General features: G+C 40.7%; 1 protein-coding gene across 10 annotated transcripts in view; it reads left to right on the forward strand.

The window, feature by feature from the left end:
• Window positions 1–26,036, forward strand: part of LOC139448541 (muscleblind-like protein 2a) — a 329,809-nt gene that overhangs the window by 248,633 nt on the left and 55,140 nt on the right. For 6 of the 10 annotated variants that reach the window (XM_071230102.1, XM_071230101.1, XM_071230111.1 and 3 more), the window contains one exon: window positions 3,672–3,743. The exons of 1 other annotated variant lie outside the window; for it this stretch is intronic. The gene's annotated coding sequence lies outside the window, so the exon portion shown is untranslated. 3 more of the 10 variants (XM_071230100.1, XM_071230106.1, XM_071230107.1) reach the window with 3 other exon arrangements.

Consider the following 26,036-nt stretch of genomic DNA (forward strand, 5'->3'; position numbering starts at 1 on the left):
TATAGCATATCATGGTTAGATGTTGGTTGATTCTCTGCTCATGCTGCAGGAGACAGTCATATTGAGTGACAAGTCAAATAACAACAGTGCAATGTATGTGTACAGTCATCAAGGACAAAGACTGTTAGGCCCGTGAAGATCCAGGGTACAATAGGTCTTCAGCAACCCATTCTTGCCGTAAGTAGGCGACTATGCTTGTAGTAAGAGGCAACTAACGGGATCGGAGGGTCAGGCTCGCTGACTTGGTTGATGCATGTCATCGTATCCCTATTTTGTGGATCGATGCTTATGATGTCAATCACTGGATTGTCTGGTCCAAACTTGATTATTTACAGACTGCTGTCATATAGCTAGAATATTGCTGAGTGTGGCGTTAAACAACATGAAACAAACAATCAAACAAACTGTTACCCACTAGGACAGTCCATGCACCTAGTTATTTCTACTGTTCTACTTATCTACTGATGACAACACTCAGCCGGAAATAGTTATCTATTCCTGCAATTTAATACAAAACTTTGTTATAAGCAGTCTTTAATGAATGGGGATGCTGTACAGTTTTGCCTGAATTTGACCAAGCAGACATTTCAAGGATATATTATAGCATGTATATCTCAATTATTGGTCAGGAAAATTTTCTCATCAGTAAAATTGATCAGTAATATCAGTAGTCAAGAACTTCCTTCAGGTTATATCCCGAAAAGATCTTTGTTTACCTCCAACCTCCAAACAATTTTCTGTATGTCATTGAAACTTTGTACGTGTCATCCTTGGGGCAGGGCAACCAAGAAACGTTGTGGTGACCTCTGTATAAGGGGAAGGGCTCAGTGAAGGTCTGCATTTTCACTGAACTGCCTGATTCTGCAGATACTTATATAGCATTATGCTTGTATGGTTATATTGTTTGAATAATTATGTAAGAAGAGTGATGACAATCTCATATGATATCTGTATTATGTCACAGTGAAATACTTTTAATGAGTACATTGTTTCTGTTGTTACATTGAATTCCATCTAATGGTCAACATAATGTTTGGTATCCATACTGGATAGCCCTAAGGAATGTTCTTGAAATACTTATTACCCCCTGCCACGAAGTGACGTTACATGAATGAAATTTTGCATGCTTATATAAGAGTTATGGAGTTATAATCCTTGATCTTAGTGCATCCTGTCTGCAATGGGGACAACTTTTCTCAGAAACTACTAACGTTACGTAAATCAAACTTTGGATGCTTATCTATAAGAAACTTGGCAATATGCAGTTCGAAAATTGATGGTCCCGTAAATTATTTTTTAATAATATAGTACCTTGGCACTATTTTCTGCTTTGAGGTAGCTGTGGGCATTTAATTAGGCATGTTTTTCACCAGACCAAAACCATACAGGAAATATGTGTACCATACGGTAATGATTTCTAGGACCTTCTAGAAATAACAGTGAAGCTTTGTTTTTGCTCACAAACTCTTTCCTAGTTAAGGGAGTGTTTATTTGAATCTGAAATTTGATGTTGTCGTTATTGGCAATCTCATTAAAATGAGATTAAAATTAGTTCTTGCGATTGCAAAACAAAGATCTGAGGACATCCCATTACGAGTCACATCTGAACGACCTTTTGGGAACTTTGACAGACCAATGAAATGACAAACAAGAAGTCAACATTAACCACTCAGAAAGCAGCTTTCTAGAGCTATATGGCACTTGTTGCAAACCGGCAACTTCCATTCCAGATTACGCTCTGAAAATAAGTTGTTGATTGAAAATTTCAAAACTGAACAATAGACATTCTTGAATGGTCGAGATTGTTATGACAGAACTTTCCAAGGGCTATGCAAGGTCTCCTCCATTCAAATGTTTATCCCATTGAAGCAAGAGATACATGATGAGTCTGACAAAATCATTCATACAGCCCATTTCTGTTGTTCGGAATACCCAATGTTAACCATTTCAAGGTTGCATGATGAGAAAGCACATTTCTTCTGCCAGTTTCCTGAACTGGTAAAAGACACCCTTGTTGGTCAGATGAAAGGTCACTGTGACATGACCCGTAATATACTCAGATCTAATGGGATGTCCTCAGATCTAATGGGATGTCCTCAGATCTTTGTTTAGCGGTAGTGAGAACTAAGATCTGATTTTAATGCTGTTAGGTAAATTTTTTTTCAACTAATGGCAGATATTAGATAAGTCATACCTGATATTGATCCAGTATACCCTTGGGAAATTTTTCTGACAAATGACTGGATGACATTGAAGGTGTCATGGAAAGTCAAGGTAATTAGAGGTCAAATTATGAAACAAAGACAAAAGTTTGAGGTTGAGTCAGGTTCATGAGAATCAAAGGTTTTTGCGATGAACGTGTTCTCTTTCTTTTTTATGATGAATGCTATCTAACCCAACACCTATCATATGTCAGGATTGTGTTAAATGACAAGGTTTCTTTGAAGGTCATTCACTCACGCCTTGCACATAGTTACATTCAGGAAGTATTGTTAGCTTGGTATGTAGACTTCATATTTGTAACACCACCTAAGCTTGCTGTATCCATTGCTCTTATTTGATTGGCTGCCTTGGGTTCAGTGCTTCAGTTTTATCAATCACAATCTTTATAGTAGATTACAACAAAAAAAGCATCATTACAAATCACTTTCCATCCAATCAAATCACATATTACAACTACAAAAAGCCTCCTTTGTCAATCACCTGTGACTCTTAGTAGATGTAGCCTTTGTCAATAACCTGTGACTGCTGTAGATGTAGCCTTTGTCAATAACCTGTGACTGTTGTAGATGTAGCCTTTGTCAATAACCTGTGACTGTTGTAGATGTAGCCTTTGTCAATAACCTGTGACTGCTGTGGATGTAGCCTTTGTCAATAAGCTGTGACTGCTGTAGATGTAGCCTTTGTCAATAACCTGTGACTGCTGTAGATGTAGCCTTTGTCAATAACCTGTGACTGCTGTAGATGTAGCCTTTGTCAATAACCTGTGACTGCTGTCGATGTAGCCTTTGTCAATAACCTGTGACTGCTGTCGATGTAGCCTTTGTCAATAACCCGTGACTGCTGTGGATGTAGCCTTTGTCAATAACCTGTGACTGTTGTAGATGTAGCCTTTTTCCATAACATGTGACTGCTGTAGATGTAGCCTTAATCAATAACCCATGACTGCTGCTGTAGATGTAGCCTTAATCAATAACCCATGACTGCTGTAGATGTAGCCTTTTTCCATAACATGTGACTGCTGTAGATGTAGCCTTCATCAATAACCCATGACTGTTGTAGATCATGCCCTCAAAAATAAGCCTTTAATCTTACTTGAATACTTTGCTTGGTATTTTTGTTCAGAACATTTTGCCATCTCATCCTTGAAATCTTCTTTGAGACAAATGTTGGTTGGTTGGTTTGTTGTTACACGCCGCAGTCAGCAATATTCCAGCTATATGACGGCGGTCTGTAAATAATCGAGTCGATCCAGTGATTAATATCATGAGCATCGATTCACGCAATTGGGATCGATGACATGCATTAACCAAGTCAGCGAGCCTGACAACCCAATCCCTCTAGTCGCCTTTTACGACAAGCGTAGGGACATGGTGCTACATAGGTGCCCATGATATAAGGTGAAGTGTTACACAAATGTTAATGTAATGTATCTACCCGTTCTGTTTCAGAGTGCCATACATCGTCTAATGCAAAGCTGTACAGATTGATGAATCTGACGAGATAAAAATTGGAACAAATGTGTGAGTGTAATATATCATTCTAAACAATCAGCCTTATGGATTGTACATGTTCTGCTCTGAAGTATAGATTATCATTATCCACAGACAGACTGTTGTCATGGAACTTTGCACAGATGTACCTATTGTGACACTGGAGCTACTGCAGCAGGTGGAAGATTTAGATGTTGTTAAGCATGCAGTTACTATTTCCTGTGTTAACTCTCCAGGTAAAAAGTGAACAAAACACTGGTGAAGCCAGGTCGACCTGGTCAGTGTGACCTGCTGAGACTGCTGCCTTGGGTGTGATTGCCTAGCACAGCCAGCATCCTGGCCCCAGGCACTGTTTATTCAATCATCTGCTATTCTTGGTGAAGTAGTTATTTCTGGAGTTTTGTCAGATTGTATCCCCTTGTCTTTGTGTTGGTATATTACTAGTTCAGATGCAGTCCTTATTGCTCAGAGGTTTCATCACAGCCAGATTCATCCCAATTTATCTATTTCACTTGATCATGATTGCAGCCACTCCTAGGCAGTTTGGGAGGAGTTAATGCAGCACAGCCTGCCATCTTGTAGCTGGAGTGACAATAAACTAGGTTAGAATTCAAAACAAGTGCCTTCAGTTGATGTGGTGTTAATGTCAGTAAACATTTATCAGTTGCATTGTGAAGATGTAATTCTCCTACAAGGTAGCATGATGTTGAGTTATTCAATGTACATGGATACAGTTGATACTGGCATGTGCTGAAAAATAGCCAGTCAAGCTGCTTGAGAAGAATGTGCAGAATGGCCCATTAGAAGTCTCCCCTGTCCAGCTTGCTTTCATATGTACACCTGTATGCTTATCTCTAATGTCTTGCCGTGTAACCATGTGAGTGTATGTGTGACTGGGACTTGAAGAATAAACTAAAACTAAAGGTTAAGGATAATTTATTGTAATGAATTATATGAACCATGCCAATCATATCTCTCACAATGCAGTGACCAGATTCACCTGACTTATTGATGCATGTATTTGAATCCATAGTGAACTGTGCAGTCATTCTCTGACTCTTATAAACTATCACTCTAAGTATTTACTAAATTACAATCACAGTGAAGATATTAACTTCAGGATACCATGTCATGCTGTATGGTTTTAATACTTATGTATGACAACTTATTGACAAGTGATGATGATCTTGTCTTACAGTAGCAGATACTGTGACCTACTTAGTAATGTCTGATATACTTCCATTGTCACATGGAATACTACCTGGGAGCAACATATTTCAATAAATATCACAAATATATACCGTATTTTCTTGAGTATAGTGCGCACCCATGTATAATGTGCACCCCCTCTAGTGGGTTCAATTTTTTTTTCGAAAAAAAGAAATTTGAATATTATGCGCAGAAAAAAATTACACCGTACCCTTTCAGCGTAGTCAGCCAAACGAAAGGTGATGAGAAACTTTGTCAGTACAAATTCGAAAATTGAGATAAAAAATCACCAGACATGTTGATTTACCGTTTAAATAGTATTTATTGTTCTGCTAGGCATTGTTTTATATCTAGGGATTAAGATTACCTTGTGTATTTTCTCGTAAACTAAGCGGGAAACTGCAATCAGCTGTACTCACGTTTTCTTGGAATCGACCGGTGTTTCGGTCAAGACAGACCCAGTGATATAACTTTATAGGATTTTTAATGCAAGGATTGGCAACAATTGTATCTGAAACTATTTTTTTTATCAGGAATAATATATTCCATTATTTTCTTAATTATATGTAGCCTTTACTAAACATATTTAAAATAATATTAATGTCATAGCGACTTATTTACGACATCCATTGTCTGAAGAACATTTGATTGCAAAGGCTCATTACCCTGGAGCCATGACATCTATATGCCTTGAAACATTTAATTGCTGTTATTTATTAGATGCTAATCCTATTTGTTAATCCCCATTTTTGTGTACATCGACCGAACAGGATGTGCAAGTATGTCACTGATGATTTACTGTTTACATTTATATTTATTACTTACTAAATGTCAGGTGACCTTGGTCCAGAGAAAGAGAGAGGAGAGAAGGGGTTTGACTCTCTTACCAAGCAGACCTCTCTCCCACAGCCCAGAGTGTGTACCGACTCTCTGTGGCACCCTCAGTTATTTTCTAAGTATATTGTAAATTGTTACTTGTTCTTGTAAATAAAATTGTGATTAGTCTCCTGTGACTCTGGCTCTTTGCTGACTAATTCCCCAAGAAAACCAGCATGTCATTTGGAAGGAATTGTTCACCGAGAACAGTTCCATGATAATTCATAAAAGCACTTGATGTAGATCTAATTATTATAAGATAACTTAGTATAAATGTTATACCATGATAACTACCCTAAGCGAAGCAGCTGATCGCTATTCCCGGGTATTATTTTTTACATGGAACCAGTCTGACCAGTCACCGTCAAGGCTCACGCGCACGTGATCGCGAGAATTTCATGTTGACATAGAATCGTCAAACAAAAACAAATATGACTTTTAACGAGTCAAAGTATGGCATTTATGATATATGTATCCATTCTCTGTCAACTAAAGTTCGTTTCAAGGCGTCAATAGCGGTATTCTGACCGTGGTTGCTGTTAATAATGGTGAGTTGTGCGATCTTCCGATCGCTTCACTCACGATTTCGCCGAAATTAAAAAAAAGAATATTAAAAGGAATTTTGTATGAAATAAATGATAAAGTTACAAACAAAAGTCCAGATATACAAAGAACACTTTTTATAGCCAGACAGTGTAATTACATGATTATTTTGCGTACTTCAGTATGGATTTGTTGACTTTGTATTTCCTGTGTTTCGTGCTCACGGTAATGTCTTTCCATGGGGGAAAAAAACATCCAAACTCATAATTCGTGTATAATGCGCAACCCCTTCTTCACAGCTGTGTTTTTTCGAAAAAAGTTTGCACTATACTCAAGAAAATACGGTATCTGACAGTTAATTCACTCACAATGTAAGTCACACAATCCTAATACTAACTGATTTGGTGTTTCTCAGGAAGACTGGAATAAATTATGTTTAGCTACTGTAACAGTATAGACTGAGAGGTTCTCCCAATGTTCCAGCTACTGTAACAGTATAGACTGAGAGGTTTTCCCCTTGTTCCAGCTACTGTAACAGTATATACTGAGAGGTTCTCCTAATGTTCCAGCTACTTTAACAGTATAGACTGAGAGGTTCTCCTAATGTTCCAGCTACTGTAACAGTATAGACTGAGAGGTTCTCCCAATGTTCCAGCTACTGTAACAGTACAGACTGAGAGGTTTTCCCCTTGTTCCAGCTACTGTAACAGTATAGACTGAGGTTCTACCCTTGTTTCAGCTACAATAACGGTATAGACTGATGTTCTCTACCGTTGTTTTAGCTTCCGTATCAGCATAGACTGAGGTTCTCTACCCTTGTTTTAGCTTCCGTATCAGCATAGACTGAGGTTCTCTACCCTTGTTTCAGCTACTATAACAGTATAGACTGAGGTTCTACCCTTGTTTCAGCTACTATAACAGTATAGACTGTAGTGGTGGTATAAGGATACGGCGATCAGTATTGTATCCCGATGCACAGCCCACTATACGATGCATCGATTTGGAAAGCATGTATCGTGATACATACGATATTTTCATAACACAGTTTTACTTACCGCATTTTCTTGAGTATAGTGCGCACTTTTTAAAAAAAAACACAGCTGTGTTGAAGGGGGTGCGCATTATACACGAATTAATGAGTTTTGATGTTTTTTCCCCCCATGGAAAGACATTACCGTGAGCACGTAACATGTCAACAAATCCATACTGAAGTTTGCAAATTATTCATGTAATTACACTGTCTGGCTATAAAAAGTGTTCTTTGTATATCTGGACTTATGTTTGTAACTTATTTCATTAATTTTATTCAAAATTCCTTATAATATTGTTTTAATTAATTTCGCCAAAATCGTGTGTGAAGCGATCGGAAGATCGCACAACTCACCGTTATTAACAGCAACCACGGTCAGATTACCGCTATTGACGCCTTGAAACGAACTTTAGTTGACAGAGAATGGATACATATATCATAAATGCCATACTTTAATTCGTTAAAAGTCATATTTGTTTTTGTTTGACGATTCTATGTCAACACATAATTCTCGCGATCACGCGATCACGTGTACGGAAGCCTTGGTCAGACTGGTTCCATATAAAAAATAATACCTGGCAATAGGGATCAGCTGCTTCGCTTAAGGTTATTATTATTTTAAATATGTTTAGTAAAAGCAGCATCTAAATTAACAAGATATTTGAATATATTATTCCTGATAAAAAAATAGCTTCAGATACAACTTTTGCCGATCCTTGCATTAAAATCCTGTAAAGTTATATCATTGGGTGTGTCTTAACCGGATCACAGATAGATTCCAAGAAAACGTGTGTACAGCTGATTGCTGTGTCCGGCTTAGTTTACGAGAAAATACGCAAGGTAATCTTAATCCCTGGATATAGAAGAATGCCTAGCTGAACAAAAAATGCAATTTCAACGGTAAATCAACATGTCTGGTGATTTTTTATCTCAATTTTCGAATGTGTGCTGACGAAGTTTCTCATCACCCGTTCGTTTGCCGGATTTCGCTGAAGGGGTACGATGTGATTTTTTCTGCGCATAATATTCAAATTTCCTTTTTTCCAAAACATTGAACCCCGCTAAAGGAAGGTACTTTTAAACATGAAATACGTTTAACAGTTTCAAAGCCAGTTTGTTGTTTCAGTAAAACATACCGTATTGCTGACAAATTGTTATAACAGTAAATAAATACCTTATATCTTCTTTAACTGTACTTGTCACATCTTTTAGAGAGCAGAAAGACATCAACTTGTTTTAGCTACTGTAACAGTATAGACTGAGGTTCTACCCTTGTTTCAGCTACTGTAACAGCATAGACTGAGGTTCTACCCTTGTTTCAGCTACTGTAACAGCATAGACTGAGGTTCTACCCTTGTTTTAGCTACTGTAACAGCATAGACTGAGGTTCTCCTCCCTTGTTTCAGCTACTGTAACAGTAAGACTGAGGTTCTCTACCCTTGTTTCAGCTACTGTAACAGTAAGACTGAGGTTCTCTACCCTTGTTTCAGCTACTGTAACAGTAAGACTGAGGTTCTCTACCCTTGTTTCAGCTACTGTAACAGCATAGACTGAGGTTCTCTACCCTTGTTTCAGCTACTGTAACAGTAAGACTGAGGTTCTCTACCCTTGTTTCAGCTACTGTAACAGCATAGACTGAGGTTCTACCCTTGTTTTAGCTACTGTAACAGCATAGACTGAGGTTCTACCCTTGTTTTAGCTACTGTAACAGCATAGACTGAGGTTCTACCCTTGTTTTAGCTACTGTAACAGTATAGACTGAGGTTCTACCCCTGTTTTAGCTACTGTAACAGCATAGACTGAGGTTCTACCCTTGTTTCAGCTACTGTAACAGTAAGACTGAGGTTCTCTACCCTTGTTTTAGCTACTGTAACAGCATAGACTGAGGTTCTACCCTTGTTTTAGCTACTGTAACAGCATAGACTGAGGTTCTACCCTTGTTTCAGCTACTGTAACAGTATAGACTGAGAGGTTCTGCATTACTCATCAGCTAAACTGGTGCCTTTTGCCATGTTGCTATTTTTCCAAATGTTTGTTTTTATGTTCCCATGACAACAATTTGACTTAGTCTCAATTGAAGGTATGGTTTGATTCCAGGCTATTACTTGAAAACCTTTCAACATTATTCCATGAAACTTGGGACATGCATTGCTCCTCAGCTTACCTGGTGCCTTTTGTTATTTTCAAATCTTTCTAAATTTGTTCTGCCCTTGTTTCAGCTTGTGCCAGTGATTTGGGCATCTACAACCTTTCTTACTGGAAAGTAACACCGAAAATAGCATATCGACAAATAGTATTCAAGTATGCAAGTCAGTCCTCTGATTACACTATCTGTTGATAAAATCTCTTCGTTGTATCTGAGTGGAAAAACTAAAAATATATGTTCGTGGTAATGATTTTTTTTTTTAATGATAAGGTTAACATGTAAACTGTATTTGATCAATTAAAAAAATGCAATCTTAATCATAATTAAGAATGGTTCTAATTTGGGTTGAATGACAGATTAGGTTGAAAATGTCCATGCTGTTACCAAAATTAAATTGTCTAATTATTAAAGACCAATTTAAAATTTAGTTTCTTTGTAGATGCTTATGGTTATAAAATTGTCTATTTTTTAAGTTTTCTATCTTAAAATGCGAGATGTTTGAGAATATTATGTATTGAAAACTATAAATATGTGCAACTTCTTTGAGAGGCATTTAGAAGTTGGAGTACTAAGTAATAAGATATATGGATGAACACCTTCTTTATTATCCCCCGCCCCAACGAAGTTGGCGGGGGATATACAAATGGGTTCCGTCCGTCTGTGTGTGTGTGTGTGTGTGTGTGCGTGTGTGTGTGCGTGTGTGTGTGCGTGTGTGTGCGTGTGTGTGCGTGTGTGTGTGCGTGTGTGCGTCCCAAAATCGTCTCCGGAGCATAACTCAGAAACCGTTAAATATTTCTCTACGAAACTTTGCATGTCTATCAGACTCATGCTGAACTGGTGCCTTTTGCTATTTAGGAATTCTATTAATTTTTATTTTTTAAGTTTCCATGGCAACAAGTTGGACTTAGGTTCAATAAGGGTGCTGTTCATTTCCGGAGCGTAACTCAAAAACCGTTAAATACTTTCTTACAAAACTTTGCATGTTCACCAGACACATACTGAACTGGTGCCTTTTGCTATTTAGGAGTTTTGTAAATTTTTATTTTTTACGTTTCCATGGCAACAAGTTGGACTTAGGTTCTATAAGGGTGGTGTTCGTTTCCGGAGCGTAACTCAAAAAACATTAAATACTTTCTTACAAAACTTTGCATGTTTACCAGACACATACTGAACTGGTGCCTTTTGCTATTTAGGAATTTTATAAATTTTTATTTTTTACGTTTCCATTGCAACAAGTTGGACTTAGGTTCTATAGGGTAGAGTTTGTTTCCGGAGCATAACTCAAAACCCATTCAATACTTTCCAACAAAAACTGTGCATGTTTACCAGACACATACTGAACTGGTGCCTCTTGCTATTTAGGAATTTTAGAAATTTTTATTTTTCACGTTTCCATGGCAATAAGTTGGACTTAGGTTCTACAGGGGTGGTGTTCGTTTCCAGAGTGTAACTCAAAAAACGTTAAATACTTTCTTACAAAACTTTGCATGTCTACCAGGCACATACTGAACTGGTGCCTTTTGATATATAGCATTTTTAGAAATTTTTATTGTTTATGTTTCCATGACAACAAGTTGGATTTAAGTTTTAATATAGGATTGGTTTACTTAAGTAGTATAACAAATAAACTGTTAAATATTTCCTTGCCAAACATTGCATGTCTATATATAAAGCGCATACTGAACTAGTGCCATTTGATATTAGGGAGTTTTAGAAATGTTTATTTTAGAATTTCCATTGCAGCTATTTTGACATGGGCTAACAGAAATGTTGGGTCAGTCACCTGGTTTCGGAACCATAATGTGTTAAAATGGGCGGGGGATATAGATGACTTTGTCAACTATACGCTTGTTACAATTAGGTGTAGGTTCTAACACCATTATCAAGCAGATGTGTAATCAGAAAAAAGGCAAAAGACGATACAAATGAACTTTTTCAGTGCTAAGAAACAACACTTACATCTGCATCTGGTCATGAACATTCTAATAAAATATATGGAAACATTTTTGAAGTTACTAGAACGTATACATTTTCATATTATAATTTTTTAGGAGATTTGTCTGGTAACAGTTATGGACATCTATAGTAAAATTATGGACAAAAAAACAGTAACAGTTGGACAATGAAGTACATGCCTGTACATGCCTGATGTTAATGAATATGTACAAAATGAACACAGAAACAACTGTTGATTCATTCCATAAGAACATACTAAATATAAAAATGGTTAACCTACCATACAATAAGAAGTATAAAATTTAATTTTTGAAGTTGACTGCCTGGCAAAGTGAGAGTATGGACATTAGTTGTAACAGCATTGGCATCTATGAAAATAGGAGTATAAAAAAAGTAATACTAGTCCTAAAAGGCCTATTTATATTGCACTATATCGACACCACAGGGGCATGCTCAAAGCTCTACACTATAGTTACCCCAGTCAAGGGATCAGTGTGCACTCAGCGATCATTCGCATACTCCCAAGGGAGTATACAACCCAAGCTGCCTGTGAGGTGCTAGAAGGTTAACAACTACATTGCCATCTTATCCTACTGGGTACCCATCCACTGATGAATGAACAGAGGCACAATTGGAACAAAGTCACTTGCCTGAGGAGACACCACGTGTGCTGCATGTGCTTCAGTGTGGGGCAGGCCCGAAGCTCTAGAAACTCTCAGGAGTCAAGCTCCCAAACAAGGCCACCCATCCAAGGACGTTGCTTAACTTCAACTGATTTGTGACCTGTGCGCCGTGGTCACGTACTGCCTATTGTAAAATCATACAGGAAAACAGTTGCTGAAATATTGAAGAGCTGAGACATTTTCTTTTCTGTGACCCCTTTGATACAAAAAGGACAGTAAATGGAAATACAACATGTAGTAACAGTTATACTAGCCACATAAAGAAACTGTGCACGGAGAAAATATATTCTGGATTGAAATACGGACCATAAGAAAATGTCAACGGGACCTGAACAACATCTGTTACGATGACGTGAGAAGATCAAAATGGAGTAGGGGGTCATACGACAAAGTCACAAAGTCACGAACGGGTATGACCACCCTGTGCGTGAATCACAGCAGTGCATCGGCGACGCATGGAGTCCACCAAATGGGCATGGAAGGCCTGGGGAATGGCCTGCCATATCCTCCTCAAATCCTGTGCCAAGTCACGGACGTTATCTGGAGGATGTGGAAGACGACGCGACCCTAGCCGTGTGAGGACGAGCGTTGTCCTGTTGAAATGTCAATCCCGGGCCATGACGTTGCAGGAAAGGAATGACCACAGGCCTCAGAATCTGATCTCTGTAGCCAACACCGGTGAGATTGCCCTGAACAACCACCAAAGGGGTTCGGTGCCATGCTGTTATCCCACCCCAAATCATCACAGAGCCACCTCCAAAACGATTCCTCTCCACAATACATTTGCGTGCATAACGTTCTCCAAAACGCAGGTAGACACGTTGGCGCCCGTCACTGTGGGAAATGTTGAACCTCGATTCATCTGTAAAGACAATATTTCTCCACCATATTCGAGGTTGGCGAACATGATTTCGACACCATCTTAGACGGTTGACTCGATGACGGTGTGTCAGGATGGGACGTATGGCAGGGCGTCGTGGTCGAATCCCGTACTGACGTAAACGATTCCTGACAGTGTTGGGATGGATACGGCGCAGTCCAGGAATTGTCTGGGATGTCGTTACTGCCGTTCGGAACCTGTGTCGGAGATGTGTCACTCGAATCCATCTGTCCTGTCTTGGCGTCGTTACTCAGGGACGTCCTGAACGTGGGTGGTCGGCAATGTCATTTGTGTTCTGATAACGCCTCACCAATGCCGATATCGTGTTACGATGGCATTGGAAATGTGTTGCCACCTGTTGTTGCCTCATTCCCGCTCGGATCATTCCAATGGCTTCATGACGCTGTGCAGCTGTCAATCTTGGCATGATTTGCTTGTGATATGCTTGTGTCTGCGCCTGAGAAGTTTTGAATTTTTGAATGACCACAGATCATGCTTTCCAAAGTGACAGCGAATTTGGAGTTGCACATGCTGTGTACAGCTGCACAGGATGCATGTGCAGTAACACATTGCACATCCATAGGCCCCCATCAATGACGTCATATCGCATGGCACGTGCATGAGCGTTTGAATGTCTCCAATAATTGCTGTGTTCAAACCTATATTTCATATATGGACGGTGTGCCCTTATATCTATATTTTCTCCGTGCACAGTTTCTTAATGTGGCTAGTATATATAGTAACACTATGGACATTGTGCATTTAGCCTAAGTACTCAAGGTATAATCAGACTAGTTACTAATATAGCTTATTGCAACTGCAGATGCTTCAGTCTTAACACAACTGTACTAAATGCTATACATTCTCATTAATCAAGGCTTTGCAAACTTACAAACAAAAACAGAACAAACAGATCGTGAAATGTCATGGCCGTGTCAATCATTAGCAACAGTTGGCAGCTCATCATTGTTATCAGTGAGTGGACATAAGTAGAAGTTCTATAAAGGTATCATGAAGAGTGTTATTTATCACCTTTTTCATAATAATAATAAATACCAACATTAAAAGCACGTAAAACAAACTTTTATTGAATTATTTGTTTATGTCTTAAGAAATATGTCCACACTGTTACCATTTTCCATGCTGTTACCGTAACTGCATGTTTTTGTGGTATGTATGTTGAATAAACTTTTGAATTTCTCATTCAGAATTGTATGACTTGCTTTGTTTTCTTGACACTAAAACTATGCAGAAGTAAAAACATATTAAAAATATTCTTACTTCATTATTTGATTAATTTTGAAGAAATGTGTCCATACTGTTACCGAAAATACACATTAATGTTGAACATGTGCCCTCCATTACAGTATTAAATGTTTGGTTATCTAAAAGTAGATTTATGCCACAGTGAACAAAATAAAATATTACTTATGAAAGTTACGAGGGCTGGCTGAAAAGTTCTAAGCCTAACTGTGAAAGACCCATTCCAAGTCGATGGTTTTTCATTTATTTCTCCACATAGTCCCCTTCCAGGTTTACACACTTTTGCCAGCGATGCTGCAAGGCCTGGATGCCGGTCAAGAAGAAATTTTCTTCAGCCACCCTAAAAAAGTCATTCACAGCGGAAATGACATCATTATTACCAGGAAAATGGCGACCAGCTAGTTCCTTTTTCATTTTGGGAAACAGGTGGAAGTCTGACGGGGCCAAATTGGGTGAATAAGGGGGATGGTCAATGAGTTCGAAGCCACAATCATGGATCGCTGACATGGCAACCACCGATTTGTGAACAGGAGCATTGTCTTGGTGGAAGAGGACTCCTTTAGTGAGCATTCCCCGTCGCTTAGCTTTGATAGCTTCACGCAACTATCTCAGTAGGTCAGCATCATATCTTCCATTGATAGTCTGGCCTTTTTCAAGATAGTCAATCAGCAGAATACCTTTGGAATCCCAAAAGACTGAAGCCATCACCTTTCCAGCAGAAGGAACCGACTTGGCTTTTTGCGGGGCTGGTGATTACGGATGCTTCCATTGTTTAGACTGAATTTTGGTTTCTGGTTGAAAGTGATAAATCCAGGTCTCATCCATGGTTACAAATCGGGCCAAAAAATCATTGGGATCTGCTTCAAAACGGCATAAATTGTCACAGGACGTCAGGAATCTGACACATTTCTGATCCGCTGTCAAGAGCTTTGGCACCCATCTTGCAGAAACTTTTGTTATTCCCAACTCGTTGGTGATAATGTGCTCAACCTTCTCATGAGAGATGCCCACAACACTGGCAATATGTCGAGTGGTCAATCGTCGATCAGCCATCACCATGTCATGCACCCGGGTAATGTTTTCAGGAATGGTTGCTGTTCCTGGATGCGGGTCATCATCAAGGCTCTCTCTGCCATGCTTGAATTCCGCAGCTCACTTCTTTACTGTGGAAAAGGAAGGGGCATCATCCCCTAAAGTGGAGACCATGTCAGCATGTATCTGTGTTGGAGTTAGCCCTTTCACTTGCAGGTACTTGATGACTGCCCTATAGCCAGTTTTGTCCATTTCTGGGGATTTCAATGGGTAGGTTCACAAGATGGTCTGGTACAAAGACAATAATAACACTACAGTTGCAGTTCTTATGTCTATGATTCATTAAATGGTTGTACTTGTTGATGGCAAAAGTTTGTTTCAATCTGATGGAGATATCCCACTTAGGCTTAGAACTTTGCAGCCAGCCCTCGTATATTGAGTTATTTGGTAACCGTTTTTGTGAAAGAACACTGTCCAGACTGTTATCAACATTTCTATCTTTAATTTCCATTAAATATTCAAAGGTCTCTTGCCATTACGAATGTTATGTAATGCTGAGAATGTTTAAAAAATAAGATACTACTCCAGTAATCTATGTTCAAAACTTCTGTTAAGGAATTATTTTTATAACTTTCCAAAACCATGTCCTTTTCTGCTAAGCAATTATCATACAGATCTGTTGACATTTTGGAAATTAAGAAAATACTTTACAGTTTTTACATACATTTGGATTAATATTAGAAATTTGTTTTTCATACTAAGAATATGTATTTCTGTAAATTCTATTTTGAAATGTAAATTGTCCGTACGGTTACATTTTGGGAACAGTATGGACAGTAACAGTACTGACAATTCTAATACAATTCTGTTTCATTTAATTTGGGATCCTTAATGCTTCCAGGAAACATTTGGAATCAGAAAGAGAACATTTATTCAATTCAATATCACAGAAGGAATTTTTTATATGTTATATTTCTATCACAGAAAAGACAGCAAACAGTATGGGCACAACACATTCATAGACCAAACTTTGCACTTACTTGCAAGTGAAAAAATAATATACTATTGATCGCAGTAAAATAAAGCTGCTAGCCATCATGTTGTTCTTATGTGTTTAATATTGTCACAAAAAATTAATGTATGATAAACAGTAGACATTATAGTTTTGTATGGTCCTATGGAAAGGATGTAACACCTACCATGGAACGTTTTTCTGCTAAATGTGAGTGGTAGGAGACAACCAAATCAACATTCTAAATCAAAATGTAAGAATTGTATTTACAAGTCTTTCTCTCACACAGAGAGAGAGAGAGAGAGAGAGAGAGAGAGAGAGTCAATTACATGTGATAATCAATCTCTATACAATTAAATGCCTAACATACCATGAAAAAATACAAATGAACTTGTCTGTCTTCATCTCTAGCAATGTTTTATCTGAATTATGTTTGCTGAATAATACTATTTTAAACGCAAGACCAGATTTTCATTCATGACTGTAATTAGAGGTATTTCCCACAATTGCTGCAGCATTGCACTTCTCACAGACAGGGGGATTTCCAAAATATCAGGGAGTACATCCTTTTCCAGGGCTCTAGTTTTTATTATGGATGTCAAGTTATAAACGTGATATTTTCCCTGTGCTGAAAAAAGGCATTTACTTGGTAGTTGAAAAGGGCAGATGTGTGTGTGTTAAATGTGTTGGTAAACTAGCGGGAGCTGGAGCTGACCCTTTTACGTATGGCCACATCATATTTGGGGCACTTCTGCCAAGTTGACATAGACAGGCCAATGTTTGCAAATCGCCAGGGAGTGTTTGTGGTGGCTAAATATGGCCATGTTCATTTTACCAACCTTGCACCTGCTTCAGTTTAGGTACCAACAGTTTGCAGTAAATTTAAACCTTTAATTTTTTCTCTCCTTTGATGTGATACCCTGAAGAAACAGTGGAATTACATTACTGAAGATATTCACAACTGCTGAGACTCTTTCCCCTTCAATATTTTCACCCTTGACATTGAACATAATACCAGCTTAAGAATAATAACATGAAGACCATTTAAATTCACAAAGATATAATTTGAACTTAGGTGTGATGTTCAGTTACACAATGTGATGCAAGTCCACAGCACCCGAATGTGAATGAACAATGGTTACCCTGGCGGCCCAAGGTCCAGTGACTCGGTTCACCAGAGTGGGACACACAGCAAGTTAGTCTCTGGCGTCCCAGCCTCCAGTGACTGTTGGTTCACCAGAGTGGGACACACAGCAAGTTAGTCTCTGGCGACCCACCCTCCAGTGACTGTTGGTTCACCAGAGTGGGACACACAGCAAGTTAGTCTCTGGCGGCCCACCCTCCAGTGACTGTTGGTTCACCAGAAAGGAGACACAGCAAGTTAGTCTCTGGCGCCTACCCTCCAGTGACTGTTGGTTCACCAGGGAGGAGACACAGCAAGTTAGTCTCTGGCGGCTCGCCCTCCAGTGACTGTTGGTTCACCAGAAAGGAGACACAGCAAGTTAGTCTCTGGCGACCCACCCTCCAGTGACTGTTGGTTCACCAGAGTGGGACACACAGCAAGTTAGTCTCTGGCGGCCCACCCTCGAGTGACTGTTGGTTCACCAGAGTGCGACACACAGCAAGTTAGTCTCTGGCGACCCACCCTCCAGTGACTGTTGGTTCACCAGAGTGGGACACACAGCAAGTTAGTCTCTGGCGACCCACCCTCCAGTGACTGTTGGTTCACCAGAGTGGGACACACAGCAAGTTAGGCTCTGGCGGCCCACCCTCCAGTGACTGTTGGTTCACCAGAAAGGAGACACAGCAAGTTAGTCTCTGGCGACCCACCCTCCAGTGACTGTTAGTTCACCAGAAAGGAGACACAGCAAGTTAGTCTCTGGCGACCCACCCTCCAGTGACTGTTGGTTCACCAGAGTGGGACACACAGCAAGTTAGTCTCTGGCGGCCCACCCTCCAGTGACTGTTGGTTCACCAGAAAGGAGACACAGCAAGTTAGTCTCTGGCGACCCACCCTCCAGTGACTGTTGGTTCACCAGAGTGGGACACACAGCAAGTTAGTCTCTGGCGACCCACCCTCCAGTGACTGTTAGTTCACCAGAGTGGGACACACAGCAAGTTAGTCTCTGGCGGCCCACCCTCCAGTGACTGTTGGTTCACCAGAAAGGAGACACAGCAAGTTAGTCTCTGGCGACCCACCCTCCAGTGACTGTTGGTTCACCAGAAAGGAGACACAGCAAGTTAGTCTCTGGCGACCCACCCTCCAGTGACTGTTGGTTCACCAGAAAGGAGACACAGCAAGTTATTCTCTGGCGGCCCACCCTCCAGTGACTGTTGGTTCACCAGAGTGGGACACACAGCAAGTTAGTCTCTGGCGACCCACCCTCCAGTGACTGTTAGTTTACCAGAAAGGAGACACAGCAAGTTAGTCTCTGGCAACCCACCCTCCAGTGACTGTTAGTTCACCAGAAAGGAGACACAGCAAGTTAGTCTCTGGCGGCCCACCCTCCAGTGACTGTTGGTTCACCAGAGTGGGACACACAGCAAGTTAGTCTCTGGCGGCTCGTCCTCCAGTGACTGTTAGTTCACCAGAGTGGGACACACAGCAAGTTAGTCTCTGGCGGCCCACCCTCCAGTGACTGTTGGTTCACCAGAAAGGAGACACAGCAAGTTAGTCTCTGGCCACCCACCCTCCAGTGACTGTTGGTTCACCAGAGTGGGACACACAGCAAGTTAGTCTCTGGCGACCCACCCTCCAGTGACTGTTGGTTCACCAGAGTGGGACACACAGCAAGTTAGTCTCTGGCGACCCACCCTCCAGTGACTGTTAGTTCACCAGAGTGGGACACACAGCAAGTTAGTCTCTGGCGGCCCACCCTCCAGTGACTGTTGGTTCACCAGAAAGGAGACACAGCAAGTTAGTCTCTGGCGACCCACCCTCCAGTGACTGTTGGTTCACCAGAAAGGAGACACAGCAAGTTAGTCTCTGGCGACCCACCCTCCAGTGACTGTTGGTTCACCAGAAAGGAGACACAGCAAGTTAGTCTCTGGCGACCCACCCTCCAGTGACTGTTGGTTCACCAGAAAGGAGACACAGCAAGTTAGTCTCTGGCGACCCACCCTCCAGTGACTGTTGGTTCACCAGAAAGGAGACACAGCAAGTTAGTCTCTGGCGACCCACCCTCCAGTGACTGTTGGTTCACCAGAGTGGGACACACAGCAAGTTAGTCTCTGGCGGCTCGCCCTCCAGTGACTGTTGGTTCACCAGAAAGGACACACAGCAAGTTAGTCTCTGGCGGCCCAGCCTCCAGTGACTGTTGCTTCACCAGAAAGGAGACACAGCAAGTTAGTCTCTGGCCACCCACCCTCCAGTGACTGTTGGTTCACCAGAGTGGGACACACAGCAAGTTAGTCTCTGGCGACCCACCCTCCAGTGACTGTTAGTTCACCAGAGTGGGACACACAGCAAGTTATTCTCTGGCGGCCCACCCTCCAGTGACTGTTGGTTCACCAGAAAGGAGACACAGCAAGTTAGTCTCTGGCGACCCACCCTCCAGTGACTGTTGGTTCACCAGAGTGGGACACACAGCAAGTTAGTCTCTGGCAACCCACCCTCCAGTGACTGTTAGTTCACCAGAAAGGAGACACAGCAAGTTATTCTCTGGCGGCCCACCCTCCAGTGACTGTTGGTTCACCAGAAAGGAGACACAGCAAGTTAGTCTCTGGCGGCCCACCCTCCAGTGACTGTTGGTTCACCAGAGTGGGACACACAGCAAGTTAGTCTCTGGCAACCCACCCTCCAGTGACTGTTAGTTCACCAGAAAGGAGACACAGCAAGTTAGTCTCTGGCGGCCCAGCCTCCAGTGACTGTTGGTTCACCAGAAAGGAGACACAGCAAGTTAGTCTCTGGCGGCTCGCCCTCCAGTGACTGTTGGTTCACCAGAAAGGAGACACAGCAAGTTAGTCTCTGGCGGCCCACCCTCCAGTGACTGTTGGTTCACCAGAAAGGAGACACAGCAAGTTAGTCTCTGGCGACCCACCCTCCAGTGACTGTTGGTTCACCAGAGTGGGACACACAGCAAGTTAGGCTCTGGCGGCCAACCCTCCAGTGACTGTTGGTTCACCAGAGTGGGATACACAGCAAGTTAGTCTCTGGCGGCCCAGCCTCCAGTGACTGTTAGTTCACCAGAAAGGACACACAGCAAGTTATTCTCTGGCGGCCCACCCTCCAGTGACTGTTGGTTCACCAGAAAGGAGACACAGCAAGTTAGTTTCTGGCGGCCAACCCTCCAGTGACTGTTGGTTCACCAGAGTGGGACACACAGCAAGTTAGGCTCTGGCGGCCAACCCTCCAGTGACTGTTGGTTCACCAGAGTGGGATACACAGCAAGTTAGTCTCTGGCGGCCCACCCTCCAGTCACTGTTTACTTGTCTGGGTTCCCCAGTGTGTTTCGTTAATTTGTTATTAAATGCTGCACTCAGCAATATTCCTGCTATTTGACTTCATTCTTTTGACCAGACAATCCATTGATTGACATCATGCACATTGATATACACAATTGGTTTGGTTGGTTGGTTTGTTGTTTAACGCCGAACTCAGCAATATTCCAGCTATATGATGGCGGTCTGTAAATAATCGAGTCTGGACCAGACAATCCAGTGATTAATATAATGAGCATCAATCCACGCAATTGGGATTGATGACATGCATCAACCAAGTCAGCGAGTCTGAACACCCGATCCCGTAAGTCGCCTTTTACAACAAGCATAGTCACCTTTTACGGCAAGAATGGGTTGCTGAAGACCTATTCTACCCCAGAATCTTCACGGGTCTATACACAATTGGAAAACAATGACATGCATCAACCAAGTCAGCGAGTCTAACCACACGATCCTGTTAGTTGCCTCTTACGACAAGCATAGTCACCTTTTCAACAATCATTGGTTGCTGAAGACCTGGTTTAACCCAGATTTTCACGGGTATCACCAGAGCATGACAAGTGTACATGAAGATTTGAATCATGGGGAAACACCATCTGCTTTTGCACCATTTGCTATGTCTATATATTAATTACATCTTATTCATACTATTTGGTATTTGTAATTCAGATATTGAGGGTTTCAGTAGCTACATTTATCAATGTCAGCCCAAAATGTACAATGCTACAGAGGTGCTTGATTGATGCCTACAGTGATAACCAGATATTTCATGATCTTTTGTATAAAGAACACAAAAATTTGAAGTTTTGAATTTCTTTGTTATTTGAAATAAATAGATGCAACTTGGATTGTGGGACCAACTGCATTCCACAGTATTTGCCTGACATGTTTTGTTGATAGTGACGTCGGATAACTGAAATTACTACCTTATTTTTACCTTTGTGTTCTCATTAACGATGCAGCTGCAGAATTACTGTTGGGCCCTGGTCCATTCACATAAGATGTGTTCTCATTAACAATGCAACTCCAGAATTACTGTTGGGCCCTGGTCCATTCACATGAGATGTGTTCTCATTAACGATGCAACTGCAGAACTACAGTTGGGCCCTGGTCCATTCACATAAGATGTGTTCTCATTAACGATGCAACTCCAGAATTACTGTTGGTGCCCTGGTCCATTCACATAAGATGTGTTCTCATTAACGATGCAACTGTAGAATTACTGTTGGTCCCTGGTCCATTCACATAAGATGTGTTCTCATTAACTGTACAGCTGCAGAATTACTGTTGGTGCCCTGGTCCATTCACATAAGATCTATTCTCATTAACGATGCAGCTGCAGAATTACTGTTGGTGCCTGGTCTATTTACATGTTTGTTTGTTTGTTTCTTGTTTAACGCCACACTCCGTAATATTCCAGCTTTATGATGGCGGTCTGTAAATAATCAAGTCTGGACCAGACAATCCAGTGATAGACATCATGAGCATCGATTCACACAATTGGGATCGATGATATGCATAAACCAAGTCAGTGAGCTATTCACATCAACAATGCAACTGCAGAATTACTATTTGTCTGTGGTCTATTCACATGAGATGTATTCTCATCAATCGATGTGCATGATGTCAGTCACTGGATTGTCTGGTCCAGACAAAGACATCTGACACACTACATAATGGGCATATCAAGGAGGGATGTGAGTTTTGCCAGGACTCAACAGCACTGATCACAAAGGGAACCTATTTCATGGTGTGCATGGTACTAACTATTAATTACAGCATGAATTTGTTAGTTTTTTATGGACTAATTTATGTATAATCGGACAATTTTTGTGTCATGTGAAATGAATTGTGATTGTAAAGAACAGATGATCTATGACAATGGAACAGATAGGTGACTTGCCCATGCATTGTGTAACTAGACACAAGTTCATTGCCCAAGTCATTTTCTCCTGCAGGCAGCTAAACACCTATGGAATCCTGTGACATTTTCAAAACAATAGAGAAAAGACTATGTTTGCGGAGATGTAGGATATTAAAAGTTATATGTGGATCAATATGGCTGTCTGGCCTCATCAGCTACTTGGAATATTGATGAAACTTAACACTGCTTGGGTGAAAACAGATGAAGAAATGTTGATGAAGGTAAAATGAATATTGATCAAATGAGCGCCCATGAGGAAGAAGATAGCGGGTACTTTGGAGGTGTATATGCAGGTACTGATCAATGCTGGATGCAGATTTGGAAGTGTTCCACATATCATTCGCCATACATTACCTGTCTACAAAATGTGGTCATAATCTTACCATTTTTATGCTAGGTAAAATTGAATAAATAATTACATAATTTTAGAGGTGCTATTATTTTGAGTAAGTCTGTACCTAAAATATGAATGGTGTTACCTTTGTGGATGTTACGTTATGGTTCATGCCTGTGAAATGATATGGCCATGATGAAATATGTTTTGCCATTGTTAGCTGAGATGATAGTAGCTGTAGCCAGCCTGAGGTAAAATATAAAGAAGTGAATAGATGAGGAGGTTGTGTTGTTTATATATCACCATGACATCAGCTGAGGCCAGGCCTAGCTCAGGTCACCAGTCACAAGAGCCAGGCGAGGTAGTCAGACACAACAAAAAATTTATCCTGAAAAAGGGAGGCTGCAGGTTTTCTGGAATTACAGAGATTTTTCCTGAGTTACATGCTACAAAGACGCGTGAGGGAGAATCTTGGTGTATAGCCAATCAGCAGAGGCGTCTAAATTTAGCCAATGACGTTGTGTCTGGTGATTCACTGGGTACATGTTACTGTCTGCATGCCTGCTGCCTGCCACTGCTACTACCGCTAGCTGAGTTCGCTGTCAACCTCCGAGGCCAGCCTGCTGCCTTCTGGCACACTCACGCTTTCACACGCTAGTTCTGACTACTGCCATCCAACTGCTTGTCCGCCGACACATGGCAAAAAGATGCTTCATATTTAACAGCCTGACTACAATGGAGTTGTAAGTATTGCCGTGTGTGTTGTTGAGTTGACCTACATAGCGGGAACCCACCTAGGCAGTGAGCGAGGTAGTCAGTGGGGAGATCAGCAGCTGGGTCATCCCAGGTTAATATCGGTGGACACTAACAAGCGGAGACAGTCAGGGACAACAGTGGAGGATATGAACAAGGCCAGTTACTTCGGTGTGTGTATGGGCATTTCTTGGTTACTCAATTGCCTGAACATGTTGGGAAGAAAGGTGTAGCGGTGAGAGGTAGGCAGAGTGATAACAGGTCTTGTCTTGGCTGTGTCACCAAGCTGTAAGCGTGGTGTCTGTGGTCAGCCAGCTTGCTCATCACAGGTTGACTACTTGGAAACCTGCATTGACTGTAGCCACATGGGCCTACTTGGTCCGGTGTAGCATCATTGTAGTGCAGCACTCACATGGATGTTCATAGCGGGAGGTAGGTCAGGTGTTGAAATTGTTCCTACCATGTGCAGTGTCACTTGCAGTTCTGTCAATACGTCATTCATTGCATAAGAGATTTGCCATGCACTTGTGCTGCATTATCTATGGCCGCAAGGTCTGCTGTCTCCTTTCTTGAATAAATCTGGGCTTTAAACCACAATACCTAGTTGTAGCATGTGAATTGATAATATGCACTTGCTTACATATATTTTAACAGTAATACTTTGATAAACTGAACAGTATTTGAGGTAAGATAAAATAATGTTATAAAAAGTTGCGGAGACCATCATTTTGTTGAATTTGTTTGTTAAGCCTTAAATAATGCTAGACAGGTGTGCCTGCATGCCACTGTCTAGTTGCTTGTCGGTCCCGCGAAAGTCTGTATTTCCATACTAGACATTTACTGTAGAATAATCTTGTGTGTGCGTGGGCACGTGCGCATGCGAGTGCGAGTGTGTACATGTGCGTGTGCACACGCACTCCATATTAACATCTGTCACCGTGTATGTTTGAAAGAGATGGCATTTAAACATAATAACTGTAGCCATAACCAATTACATCACAGTCCACCTACAAAATACTTTTCACATTTCATATTACCAAAGTACTTTTCAGTTCACACTTCAAAAAAACTATTCACAGTTCATACTACAAAAATAAATTCTGCTCACATTATGTATGTGTGTATGCGAAGATACATGAACATTCATTTTTAAAGTAATAAATAATTGTATCAAATATTATTAATCTGCATTTGTTCAGAATGTTTTGAATTTGTGAAAATATTTTTTGTATTTTTTTGCTGATTTGTTACCCTCAGAATCTAAACTGCGATGTCACTCCTAATTATGGGGAAAGGTTAGAAATAGGCACAGAAGTAATTGATGTTCCTATCAAACAGACAAGCATACCCGTGTGTATTCTTGCTTTTCATCTAAACTGTGGTTGATAATATTTTAGTGACAGTTTGTATAAAAGTTATCTGTAGTTGTTATCTCAGTAGCATCATCTACATACTCATTTCATCGAGGATATTAAAACTGCGTAGTTAATAATTTGTGACACGTGTATAGTTTATGAGTATTGCAGAAGACATTTTGCATCTAAAATGATAACTGGCCAGCATATGTGAGTCTGGTCATCTGCTGATATGCTTGATACAAAGTCCGTGTATTGTTGTGCTGTTACACCTGGCAGACATCAAATACCCAGGTTTTTCCTGCATGTCCAACTGAGTGCCTGTGGCTCCCTACTCCTTCATATGCTCCTGTCATGTCATTGCTGTGGCTTTAATCAGCAGTTCTTTGTACTTTCTTAATGACAATTTACATTATCCTCTAATTTGACAAAAACCTTGATTGTGAACACCTACAAAAATTGCACAGAGCAAACCTTCACTTCTAGTATGTTGTGTTAAAAAACAATCTGGTGCATAGTGGATTAAAAAATATTAATTTGTATAAAATAATTGATTGAATTCAGTCATTTTTTATTTCATGCTTCCATTATCAGATTATCAGATACTTAAGAATGCTATTCACTTGGGTCCAAGATGCCTGTGTGACTCAGGGGTCATCAATACATCAAGTACAGGGAAAATTTACATATTGGGAAATCATTACTTTTTCCATTATTAAAAATAACAAACTTGTGAAAAACATGCAACATTTTATTAACAATAGCCCCAGGTTGTCAAGTTGAAAGATTAAAAACTACTATTCGATGATAAAATCATCCCGGAACACTGGTGAACTTTAATGATTAATGATTAATAGAGTTGCTGCCACGTGTGCCTTACATGATAC

Source organism: Haliotis cracherodii, unplaced genomic scaffold (assembly GCF_022045235.1).
Source record: "Haliotis cracherodii isolate W230 unplaced genomic scaffold, xgHalCrac1.p SCAF_7, whole genome shotgun sequence".
NCBI classification, from domain to species: Eukaryota; Metazoa; Mollusca; class Gastropoda; order Lepetellida; family Haliotidae; genus Haliotis; species Haliotis cracherodii.